The sequence below is a fragment of the Condylura cristata genome, unplaced genomic scaffold, assembly GCF_000260355.1.
Source record: "Condylura cristata isolate star-nosed mole 26May11 unplaced genomic scaffold, ConCri1.0 scaffold00011, whole genome shotgun sequence".
Taxonomy (NCBI): Eukaryota; Metazoa; Chordata; class Mammalia; order Eulipotyphla; family Talpidae; genus Condylura; species Condylura cristata.
The window spans coordinates 53,345,409-53,358,383 of record NW_004567112.1 but is presented as its reverse complement, the minus strand read 5'-3'; the positions used below and the strand labels follow the sequence as shown (position 1 = coordinate 53,358,383).

Sequence of the window (12,975 nt, the reverse complement as noted above, 5' to 3'; positions counted from 1 at the left end):
GGGTGGGGAGGGAAATGCACGGGATTATGGTGATGGCACACAGGTGACTTGGTGATGGGAAACCCGCGGGGATTATAATTGAGATGGGGGAAAAATATATAAAATGATATAAAAATAAACTATTATATTATTAAAACAACAACAACAAAACATTCCAGAGGGCCCTCCCAGTGCAATGGGTTAAAGCACAGCACAGCAAAGCTATCAGCAGCTGCTTCTGCATGAGTTTAACCCCACCAGGGAGGTGACACACATGGTCCAGCAGATCTCTTCTGACCCTCCCACTGCTCCCCTCAGCAGTGCATTTCACATGTCTGTTCTGCTCCCTTGCTCTGTCTCTGGTGAATCCTCTCACCCCTTAGCCTCCATATCTATAGCCTGTACCATAGTTCTGTATGCATAAATAAGTCAATCTTTCTTAAAAATACATTTTTACAGCCAAAAAAATATGTAAACTCATGTAAACTTGCTAAATCCTACAAAAAGAGACTAAGGTCTATTTAGTTTGTTTAGAACATGCTTTTCTGGTGTTGGAATTACTTCTTATGAAATAAAGTCTTTTTTTAGCTTTCAAAAAATTTCTAGAAAAATTTAGAAGATATTTATTAGTAGTCAATGTCTGATTATATACTCAGCTTGAACAATCATTACTAATGTATTTGTCTTCCTTTATTGGCAAATTGCTCTCTGTAGTTTCAGTTACCTGCAGTCAACCAAGGTCTGAAAATAATACATAAAATAAGATATTTTGAGTGACAGGGGAACATTCACATAACTTTTACTACAGTTTATTGTTAAAAATTGTTTTATCATTAGTTATTGTTAATATCTTACTGTGACTACTTTATAAATTAAACTTTATCATAGGCATGCATACACAGGAAAAAAAAAAGCACATTTATAACATTAAGTATTTTCTGTGGTTTCAGCACTTACTGAGACTCTTGGAATGTACCCCCTGTTGAAAGGGGGTGCCTATTGTAAATTTGGTGCTTAATTTTGCACAAAGACAATGACAGGATTTCACATCCATACAGTGCTCTCTTAAGAGAGACAGTTGCACATGCCATATATAAATAAAAATCTCTCAGGGAGAACGTCTACAGCGTAAGTGACCAACACTACGTTTTGCTTTGTTTTTTAAATTGCAGCAACAGTGGTTTGCTTCACTGCATGTGTATTGGAAGCATAGGATCTCCCCCTGTTGCTGCCACACCACACTCACCACCAAAGCACCCATAACCCACCAATACAGTCCATTGTGCTCCTTCCCCACCTTGCTCTCACCCTTCCCCCTTCTACTCTCTCTTTGGTAGCCAGTTCGATGGTGAAATTTCTAGAGTTAGGTCTGGTTTGACTTTATCTGACCCTTGTGTGGTTTCTCTATATTCCACATATCAGTGGTACCATTTGGTATTTGTCTTTTTCACTCTAAATTGTTTTACTTAGCATCATTTCCTTTAGCTCCATCCACATTGCCCCTACGCTAAGGACTTATTATTTTGATTCCTCAGTGGTTTTCCATTGTGTATACCACATATTCCCGATCTATTCCTCTGAATTTGGGCACTAAGGTTTCCATAGCCTAGCTATTGTAAACAGTGCTGCAATGAGTAAGGCCATGCGTGTTTTTCTTGGTGTTAATGTTTTGGGGATCTTGGGTAGATAACTAGAAGTGGAATTACTGAGTCCTATGGTAGATCTATTTTTAAATTTTTTTGAGAAACATCCATACTGTTTTCCAGGGGGGTTGAACCAGACTACCTCCCCACCAACAGTATAAAGGGACTCCTTCTTCTCCACATTCTCACTGCCATTCATTGTTTCTAGTGTTTTAATATGCGCCATTTTTCACAGGTGTGAGGTGTTATCTCACTGTGGTTTTGAGTTTCATTTTCCTGGTAATAAGTGATGTTGAGTATTTTCCCATGTGCCTGTTGCCCATCAGTGTACCTTCTTTGGAAAACTGACAAGTTAGCTCTTCTGTCCATTTTAAAAATTACATTATTATTTTTAAAAGGATTTATTTATTTAAGCATACAGAACTGGGGTATAGGCTAGAGGTGCAGGGATGGCAAGATGATTCACCAGAGACAGAGTGGGGAGCAATACAGGCAGATCAACTGAAACCCGCTGAGGGGAGCAGCAGGCGGGGTCAGGAGAGTTATGCAGTGCCATGTGGATCACCTCTGGGGCAGGGATCGAACTTATGGTGAAGTGGCTTTAGATTCTTTAGTGCTGGGCTTTAACCCACTGAGCCATCAGGGAGGGCCCTCTTCCTCTTTTTTTTTTTTTTAACATGATTTCATTGGTTATTCAAGTATTTTTGGTGGGTCCATATGAATTTCAATTTTGTTTGTTCTATTTCTATAAAAAGAAATGCCATTTAGACTTTGATAGGGATTGTGTTGGATCTGTATATTGTTTTGGGTGGGATGGTCATTTTAACAGTGTGTATCTTTCCTTTTCTGCTACTTTACTGAATTTACTTGTTTCAATTATTTTTTTCAGTGGAGCTTTAGGATTCTCTGTGTTGTCATGTTGTTGCAATAGTGATAACTTCACCTTTTCTTTCCCAACTTGCATTCCTTTTATATTTTTCTCTTTCCTAATTGTGTTATTTAGACCTTCCAATTCAAGGTTGAGTAGTAGTAGTGAAAGAGGAAATTGTTGTCTTGTCCTAGATCTTTTTTTAAAGATTTATTTATTTGTGCATACAGAACTGGGGTGCAAGCCAGAGGCTCAGGGGCGGTGAGAGGCTTCACCAAAGACAGAGTGGGGAGCAGAACAGGCAGATGGACGAAGTACACTGCTGAGGGGACCAGCGGGCAGGTCAGGAGAGGTCTTGCCACACCATGTGGTCACCTCCGGGGCAAGCGGGAATCAAACTCATGCGGAAGTGGCTTTAGCTTCTTAGTACTGTGCTTTAACCCACTGCGCCACCAGGGAGGGCCCTTGTCCTAGATCCTAGTAGAAGTTTTTACTTTTGACCATTGGGAACAATGTGAGCTATGGATTTGTGATACACAAGCTTTATTATGTTGAGATTTGTTCCATTTATTGCCAGTTTTTTGAAGATTTTCTTCATAAATGAGTGTTGAATCTTATAAAATGCTTTCTCACCATCCATTGGTATGATCGTATGGTCTTTATCTTCATTTTATTGAGTTATAGATTATGTTGATTGACTTTTAGATGTTGAGCCACTGTTATGTGCCTGGTATAAATCCCACTTGGTCATGATGTACGATCTTGATAGGATTGTTGGATTGTGTTTGCTAAGATTTTTGTTGAGAATTTTTAGATCTATGTTCATTAAGGATATTGGTTTGGTTTTCTTTTTGTGTATTGTCTTCACTTGGTTTTCATATTAGAGTGATGCTTATAAAAAATGTTTGGAAGTATTTCCTTTTGTCAATTTTTTGACAGAGTTTGAACAGGTACTGGAAGATTTGGTTGAATTCACATGTAGAGCCACCTAGACTGGAGCTTTTGTATTTTGGGAATGTTTTGACTACTGTTTCGATTTCCTTGCTTCTGATTGGCCTATTCAGGTTTTCTATTTTTTCCTACTCAGTCTCAGATAGTTGTATAATTCTAAGAACTTGTCATCTCTTTTAGGGTAGTGAACTTATTAGCATGTAGATATCCATAATAAGCTCTAACTACCCTGTAAATTTCTGCAATGTTTGTTGTAATTTTTCCTCTTTCATTTATGATCCTTTTTGAGTTTTCCCCATTATTTTCTCTATGACCCAAACTAGGGGTTTATTTATTACTTTTTCAAAGAATCAGTTTTTGGTTTCACTAACCTTTTGGACTATCATTTCTCCTCCAATTCTTATTACTTTCTTCTTCTATTTTGGTTCTCTTTGTCTTTCTTTTTATTAATTCTTGAGGTGAGAGATAAGATTATGTATTTGGAATTAAGGTTTTGATTGCTGAGGTATACATTTCAAAAATAATATTCTGAATAAAAATATTGTCAACTTTATGACACAGCTATTAGTAAAACAGCTAGATAAAGAGTCAGGTCACTTTGACAAATGAAGTTCCCCTTTTAGAAAGTCCTAAGTAACCTAGATGAGTGGCCACCTGTGTAAACTCTGATTTTATCTTCTTGCACCCTAATTTTTGCTATTGTGCTTTAAACTCATCAATAAAGAATGAACCCATAAAGACTTAGGTATATCATTTTCAAATATTAGTAAAGAAAGAGTCCATTCCCTGCCTTTTCCTCTATCTGTAATCTTCCTGTGTGGCCATCAGGCATACTGTGAGTAATCTGGTTTTACCAAGGTGTGTCCTAAAAACAATAAGAACCACAAGGTTTGTCCAGCTTCAACATTGGTGCAGGTAGTGGTGTTGGTGGGGGCGGGGCGTGTCAGTCTGGCTTGCTGCAAGTGAAAACCAGCAGGATAAGTGCCTTAGGAATTCCTAGGCATACACATCACTACCAACAGGCTGACAGGACACAACTTCATGTGAATCCTTCCATGTGCTCCTAAGAAGAAAATGCAAATGTTTCCTAGAGAATGGGCCTCAGGAGGTCAAAGCTAAGGCAATGCTTGCAGACTAGAAGGCACTTGGGCTTATAATAATTATAACTTAAAAAATAAAGAGAATATTCAAGAAAATAAAAGATATAAATAAAAATTTTAAATAACCGATTATTGAAGAAAGTAAAAAAAAACAAAAACCAGTGATAACAGAAAAGCAAATGACAAAAGCAGCCCTATAAAGACTTTAGATAATAAAATCGTCAGATGAAATGTTTAATATGCTGACAGGTAAAGAAGAGATGGCAAAAGAACAAGAGGTTATAAAAATGATATAGCACTTTTGAAAAAGTTAAAATGGAACTTCTAAAACTAAAAATGTATGATAATTGAAATAGAAATCCAGACAGAAACATTTAATAGTCAAACCCCTAACTGGTGCTGAAACAGTATCACCCAAGCGAAAACAAGCCATTTATTCAGAGCATGCTATCCAAACAGAAGACAAATATAAACATAAATAAGCATTTAAAAAAAATTGTTCAGTGGCATGAACTTTTCAGTTACATGTCCTGTATTCTTAGCCTTATAAAAATGAAAATCGACATATGGGTTTGTATCAAAACTCAAAAGAATGGCAGAATAGGGCCCTCCTTGGTGGCTCTATGGGTTAAAGCACAGCACTGTAAAACTATCGTAGTCACTGCAGCACAAGTTCCATCTCCAGCCAGGAAGGGGGACCGTATGGCGTGGCAGGCCTCTCCTGTCCTGCCCGCTGCTGCCCTCAGAAGTATGCTTCATTGATCTGTCTGTTCTGCTACCGACTCTGTCTCTGGTGAATCCTCTCACCGCCTACACCTCTGACCTGTACTCCAGTTCTGTGTGCATAAACAGATCTTTTTAAAAAATGGCAGAATAAAGATAAACTGTAAAAGAATTTATTAAAAGTAAAACAAGTTGGCAAATATTAACCAAGAGAAAGCTGATATAGTTATATAAATAATAGTCAAAATAGGATAAACATTTGAAATATCACTAGTCATTTAGTAACAAAAGGTTTATTAACCAGAGCAATTTAATTCTAAATATATCCAGAAATATAAATATGACTTCAAAACTATTGGATAAAAATTGGCAAAAGTAAAAGGACAGATAGCTATACATGCTATTATTGTAAGATAGCTTACCTTTTCTAATAATTGCTAAATCAGATGAAAATTACTAAAGATATAAAAGAGTCCTACTAGACAATTAGTGAACTTCAACTAATAGATATAGAGAACTATTTACTCAACAACTGGAAGAAACATTCTTTTCATTATTTCAAGGAACACTGAAGTGTTTGGCTTTGGGGTCTTCCTAGTGGTATAAGAGTTAAATCTCAGTACAGTCAAGCTATCTGCAGCCACTGAGGCCTGAGTACAATCCCCAGCCAGGGAATTAACTCACATAGCACAGCAGACCTCTCCTGCCTTGCCCACTGCTCCCCTCAGCAGTGTTATTTAGTAGTTCCACCTTTTCTGCTTCCCATTCTGTCTCGGATATATCTACTCACCTATTGTCTCTGGCCTACACCCCAGTTCTTATGCATAAATAAATAAAAATAAATATATATATATTTGTTTTTTTTAAAGATTTATTTATTTGTACATACAGAACTGGGGTACAGGCCAGAGGCTCAGGGGTGGTGAGAGGCTTCACCAGAGACAGAGCAGGAAGCAGAACAGGCAGATCTATGAAATACACTGCTGAGGGGAGGAGCGGGTGGGTCAGGAGAGGTCTGCCACGCCATGTGGTCACCTCCGGGGCAGGTGGGAATCGAACTCATGCAGAAGTGGCTTTAGCTTCTCAGTGCTGTGTTTTAACCCGCTGCGCCACCAGGGAGGGCCAAAAATAAATATTTTTTAAAATTTAAAAAATAAAGTATTTGGCTTTGCCAAAAAGAGATCTGAACATTCCCCCTGACTCCCAGTAAGTAATCTTTGTCATATTTCATAGATGTGACTGGATACACCCCATAATTTAGGGTAGGGATATATCATGTTAGAAAGAACCAAGTGCTATAGAGTGAAGATTTTGGGTCACACACTGTCAATCAGTTGACCTGGAAACTGAATTCTGCCATCAAGTGCGTCTATGTAATAAAGCAACCCTGAACATGAGGCTCAGGTGAGCTTGGCTGGTTGGTAATCCTGTGTGTGTTCCCACATATCACTGCTCAGGGGGTAAAGCTCATGACTCCACAGGAGAGGACGGTTGGAAATTCAGTCCTTTGTGTTTCTCCTTTGGCTGATTTAAATCTATATTCTTTCCTTGTAATGACCCACAACCATAAGCACAAAAGCATTCTGTGAGTTCTGTCAGTCCTGGCAAATTATTCAATCTAGGTGTGGTGTTGGAAACCCTACACCCCATAACTTAGGGTAGAAGAACCAAGTGATATAAAGTGAAGATTTTGGGCCACACACTATCAGTTTATTTACTATTTATTACTTTGTAATTGGCTGAAACTCCTCATAGTTGGTGTGAGAATCAGGACAATCTAGTTTGGAGTTTGTCCTCAAACTTGGCAGTTTGGCTGGCATGGGCAAACATGTGCAAAAGTTCATCAGGTTTTAAGCTACAGACCATTGTGGCCTCAGTTTTTCAAGAGTATCAGATCAGATTTGCTACCATCACCACTTACTGGCACCTCCAGGAACCCCCCCACCCCAATGCCAATGACAAGCATCTGGACCTTATCAGTGCCCCGCTATATGCTATGTTTCCTGCTAGGTATACCTGAGTGGGGATCATCTCCACAATGATTTGCAGGAGGTGGATTTATGACTGAATGATTCTTAACAGCAAAAGATGGAGAACTCCAACATAAAGAACCCAGGAAGGGCAAGGAGAAGGGCCTGGAAAATTCTGAGCATAAAGATTCTGAAAAAGATAAATTACAAAGGAGAGAACCAAACAAAGTTGAAGTTCAGAAAAGCAAAAAGACCAACATGAAGACAGGGGAAAACAAAAGGAGAAAAGGTTCATACTTTCAGGGATGCAAAAAGTAGGATAAGAAAAAAAGAGCTTCGGACCCTCTCTGGTGGCGCAATGGGTTAAAGCACAGCACTATGAGACTGTCCACTGCCACTGCAGGCTGAGTTTGATCCCCGGCCATGCAACCCACATGTCATGGCAGACCTCTCCTGTCTCGACCGCTGCTCCCCACAGTGTATTTCAGTTGATCTGCCTGTTCTGCTCCCCACTCTGTCTAATGAATCTTCTTACTCCCTGCACCTCTGGCCTGTACCTCAGTTCCTGTATGCATAAATAAATTAGTTAAAAAAAAATTCAGCTTCATCAGTCCACACTGAATTAAAGATGAACCTGAATATAATCAATACTTTGCTTCTCCTAGAGAAGATGATATAAAAACATTAAAGAGACCTTGAGGATAATGCTGATTATAAACTTAAGAAAATTGAAACTGGAGATAACAAAAAGCACAAGAAATGAGAACAAGATAAGAAGGGTACAGTAAATTGAAAAAACCCAGTAATAAAGATAAAGTCCTGAGCTACACAGTAAGTAACGGAAGCCAAAGAAAAAGAGGAAGAGAAGTGAAAATGGTGGGAGGAAGAGCTCTTTCCTAAAGGTATCAAGTGGAGATTCCTAGAACATAAAGATTCTGTGTGTCTCTACCACATGAACCTCTTCTGGAGAATGACAAGTTTCACTATGATGGTACAACAATGAAGCTGACCCCTAAAGCAGATGTAGTAGCCACATTCTTTGCAAAAATACTTGGTTATGAATATATTACAAAGGAGATATATGGGGGGGAAAATTGTTAAAGACTGGAGAAAGGAAATGACTAATGAAAGAAGAATATTATTGCCAACCTAATAAGCAGATGTTATTTTATCCAGATGAGCCAGTATTTCAGAGCCCAACCAGATTGAAAACAGATAAGCAATGAAAACAAACAGAAAATCAAAGAGAATGAAAAATTACTAAAAGAATAAAGCTTCTAACTTGGACAACTGCAGGGAAGAAGATTGCTAACTTCAAGATAGCACTTCCTGGGCTTTTCCATAGCTGCGGAAACCACCCCATGAAGGTCTTGTAGAAGAGGGGGCAGGGGTCATGCCTGAGGATCTAATCATCAAATGTATCAAACATGCCAAGAATTCTTATCCTCTAGGAAATAAATGGAAACATTTATGATAACAGATGTTATCAATGATACCTAGATTACCTAGCTGGCCTCCTGGACAAGAGCATTCAAGGTTCCATTTAACACATGAGGCTGAGCCCCAGTTCACTAGTCAAGGGTAAGAAAGAAGGGCAGAAATAAGGACTGGCAACTGAAGAAGTATGTGGACAAGAGCCAAATCTGGTACTGTCTTTAAACCCCAATCTTTCACTTAAAACATTTTGTTATATAAAAAGTCCCACAAGTCAACAAACTTAGAGGAACCTAATATTTGGCCCAAAAGAGGAAAAATAATCAAGATTTTAGGATTTTTTTTCTTTTGAAATTGTAAAAAATGGGAAAAATAAAGCAGAATTTTAATGTGAAGATTCTTTTCTGTTATTAGAGTCATTATTAGTTTAGTATGCAGTCCATTTTACACATTTGTCCTCTTTGTCTTTTATTTTCATCATGAAGTCCCTTTTAATCAATTGTAGGTTATTCAAAATAAATTCCTACAACTTGAAAAGAAAAAAAAGATAAACTGAAAAGACATTCTACCAAATGGGAGAAAATATCTGCACATTATATACCTGACAAGGAGCTGATGTCCAAGGATATACAAAGAATTTATACTGTTCAACAAAAAGAAAACAAATAACCCACTAAAAACTAATGGGCATAAAACAAAAATAGACAGTTCTCCAAAGAAGATATACAGATGGACAACAGGCACATGAAAAAAGTGTTCAACATCATTTATCATAAGGGAAATGCAAACCATACCACAGTGAGATACCACCTGTAAGAATGTTGCATACTGAAAAAGTGACCAGAAAAAGAGTTGGGTTGGTCGTAGTGGAAGAGGAACCCTCATTCACTGTTGTAGATCAGTCTATATCCTATGAAAAAAATAGTTTAGATGTTCCTCAAAAAATTAAAAAGTGGCCCTCCCTGGTAGCACAGCGGGTTAAAGCACTGCACTAGGAAGCTTAAGCCAATTCCACATGAGTTCGATCCCCGCCTGCCCTAGAGAAGATCCACATGGTGTGGCAGACCTCTCCTGACCCACCCACTGCTCCCCTCAGCAGTGTACTTCATTGATCTGCCTGTTCTGCTCCCCACTCTGTTTCTGGTGAATCCTCTCACCCTCCGCATCTCTGGCTTGTACCCGCTTGTACCCCAGTTCTGTATGAATAAATAAATCTTTTTAAAAAATTGAAAAGTTATACCATATGATCCAGCAATTAAATATCTAATTCAAAGGGACATGTACACACCTGTGTTCATTGCAGTACTATTTACAAGTTATAGAAACAACCTAAGTGCCCAATTGCACATAAGTGGATAAAGGAGATGTAGTATATATCACAAAGGAATACTATTCAGCTATAAAGAAGGGATGACAATAGGGATGGAACTGGAGGGGATTATGCTAAGTGAAACAAGTCAGAAGGAGAAAGACAAAGATGGGGTTATTTCACTCATATATGGGATATAAAGAAATGAAACAGAAGAACAGACAAACATAAACCAAAGAAAATTCTAGAAAACTGACTGAATTGAGGCTCTCAGAGTGGGGAGTTCTAAGGGGCAGGGGTTAGGTGGTTTATGCTGGAGGATTATGAGTGCTTTGTTGGTAGGTGTGGTAGCATAATTCTGAAAAGCTGGAATCCTTGTTCCCTCAGTTGTATTCAGTGTTGTAAACTAACTATGTTAATAAAATCATGTTATGTAAAAACAAACAAGCCAAAACAAGCATTGAGCTACTTATGTTAATGGCATTGAGCTGATCCCAAAAATAAACCCCATGCATTTGTGGTCAGCAATTCTTGGAAAGGGGTACCATGACAGTTTGATAAGGAAAGAACAGTATTTTCAACAAATGCGCTGTGACAACTGGCTATCGGCATTTAAATAATGAAGCTGAATCTCCATCACATGCATTATACATACAGCAATGAACTAAAATGGATCAAATGAAAGAGAACTGTGAAACATAGGTTTAAAGCTCCATGACTTTGGATTCAGCAATGGTTTTATAGATATGACACCAAAAGCACAAACACCTAAAGAAAAATATAAACTGACTTCACTAATATACAAACCTTTGTGCTTCAAAGGTTACTATCAAGAAATTGAATAGATAACTTACCAGCTGTGAAAAAAATATTCATAAGTAACATATCTGATATGGGTCTATTGTCAAATTTATATAATGAATGCTTATTAAATACATTAATAAAATAACAAATAAGTGAATTTAAAAGTAGACAAGGGTTTTGTATGGATATTTCTCCAAAAAAGATAAATAAGTGATCAATAGGCACACAAAAAGAAGTTTAACATCATCAGTTTATAGAGAAAGGTAAATCAGAACTACAGTGAAGTAGCCCTTGCACCCACCAAGATGGCTAAAATTAATGATGGATAATAATAAATACTGTGACATTGTGAATAATGTAGAATCCTCATAACACTGTTGATGGGATTATAAATTGGTGCCACTTCAGAAATCAGTCTGGCACATTTTCAAATGATTAAACAGAGATAGATGAAAATATTGTAGTTTAGGGTGTTATGATGGTTTCACAACACTGTTAATATACAAAATCCCACAGAGTTGTGTACTTTAAAAGGTTAATTTTATAGTGTATGAATTATATCTGAATTTTAAAAAGATTAAGACAAATATTATATAAACTGAACTAGATGGGAATTTTGAGCTGTGGTTTCACAGAATCACAAATCATATCTTTTAAAGAAGAAATATGTATATTTATTCATATTGCTGTCATTAGCAAAAGCATTGTTTTTGTACTGCTATTAAATAAAGTATAATTTTAAAATATTTTAAAGTTAGCTTACTTTACATTATCCTTTGAGATTTAATTCTGACCTGTTTCATAATTTACATAAAATATTAATTCAGAAATACAAGGATATAATTTCTAAACATGTAAGTATATATTAGAGATTATTTTAAAAGGATTTTCATGGGGGGGGGAAGAGAACCCAATATATAAAGGTTAGAGACTAATGCTTTGACAACTTACTTGTTAGATGGCAGTCAGGAGAATAAAATCCTCAAAGATAATTTTTTAAATTAAAAAAAAATATATATATATCTTAACAACATTCTTCACTTTTGTACAATGCATGCTTTTTCATCTTGGTTAGAGTCCCCATAAAGTTCCCGCCATCAATTTACCCGTGTAGCATTGCCACTTCCCACCCCTGTTTTGATCCTACTCCCCCTCCCCCTGCAGAATGTCTCTGCTTTATAGTTGCTTGATGATTTTTATTTTTACTTTATTATATTTACTTTTTTCCCTGAGCCCTTAAATTCCTCTTAAAAGTGAAACCATTTGGTATTTTTTTTCTTTCTGGCTTATTTCACTGATCATGATCCTTTTAGGTTTTACCCATGTTGCCACAAATGACATGAATTTATCTTTTTTGATTGCTGAGTAATATTCCACTACATATATGTCATATCTTGATCCAGTCATCTATTTTTGGGCATTTGTGTTGTTTCCATAGCTTCCCTATTGTAAATGGTGCTGCAATAAGCGTAGGCATGCAGGTATCCCTTTGAATTATGTTTTTGTGTCATTTGAGTAGATACGTAGGAGTGGAATTGCTGGATCATATGGATGCTTGATTTTTAGTAGTTTGAGAAACCTTCAAACAGCTTTCCATAGTGGTTGGACCAGTCTGCATTACCACCAGCAGTGCAGGAGAGTTGCTTTTTCTTCACCTTTCCACCAACATTTGTTGTTACTACTTTTTTTAATATGTGCCATTCTCACAATGAGGTGGTATCTCATTGTGGTTTTGATTTGCATTTCCTCTTTGGAGAAGCGTCTTTTAGGTCTTCTGTGCTTTTTTTTTTTTTAATAAATAAATAAATAATGTAACAGTTTATTTCTACCACTTTATGCATTTTTCCATCTCAGTAATAATCCCCGTGGTCTTCCCATCAGCAAATCACCCATGTGCCATCATCATAGTCCAGTGCATTTCCAACCCCCCACTGTTTTTGATCCCAATTCCCACTCTACCCCCATAAAATGTCTCTGATATATAGCTGTTCTTTTTTTTTTTTTTTTTTAGTTATTATTATTTTCTCTCCTGGTCCATTATACTCCTGCTATGAGTGAAACCATCTGGTATTTTTCCTTTTCTTTCTGGCCTATTTCACTAAGCATGATCTTTTCTAGTTCTATCCATGTTGTTGCAAAAGGCATGTGTTTATTTTCTTTGGTTGCTGAGTATTATTCCATTGTGTATATGTAC

At 37.1% G+C, this 12,975-nt stretch overlaps 1 pseudogene; it reads left to right on the top strand.

Moving 5' to 3' along the window:
* The first annotated feature begins 7,858 nt into the window (after positions 1-7,858).
* Positions 7,859-8,838, top strand: LOC101620072 (annotated as a pseudogene).
* The last annotated feature ends 4,137 nt before the right edge of the window (positions 8,839-12,975 follow it).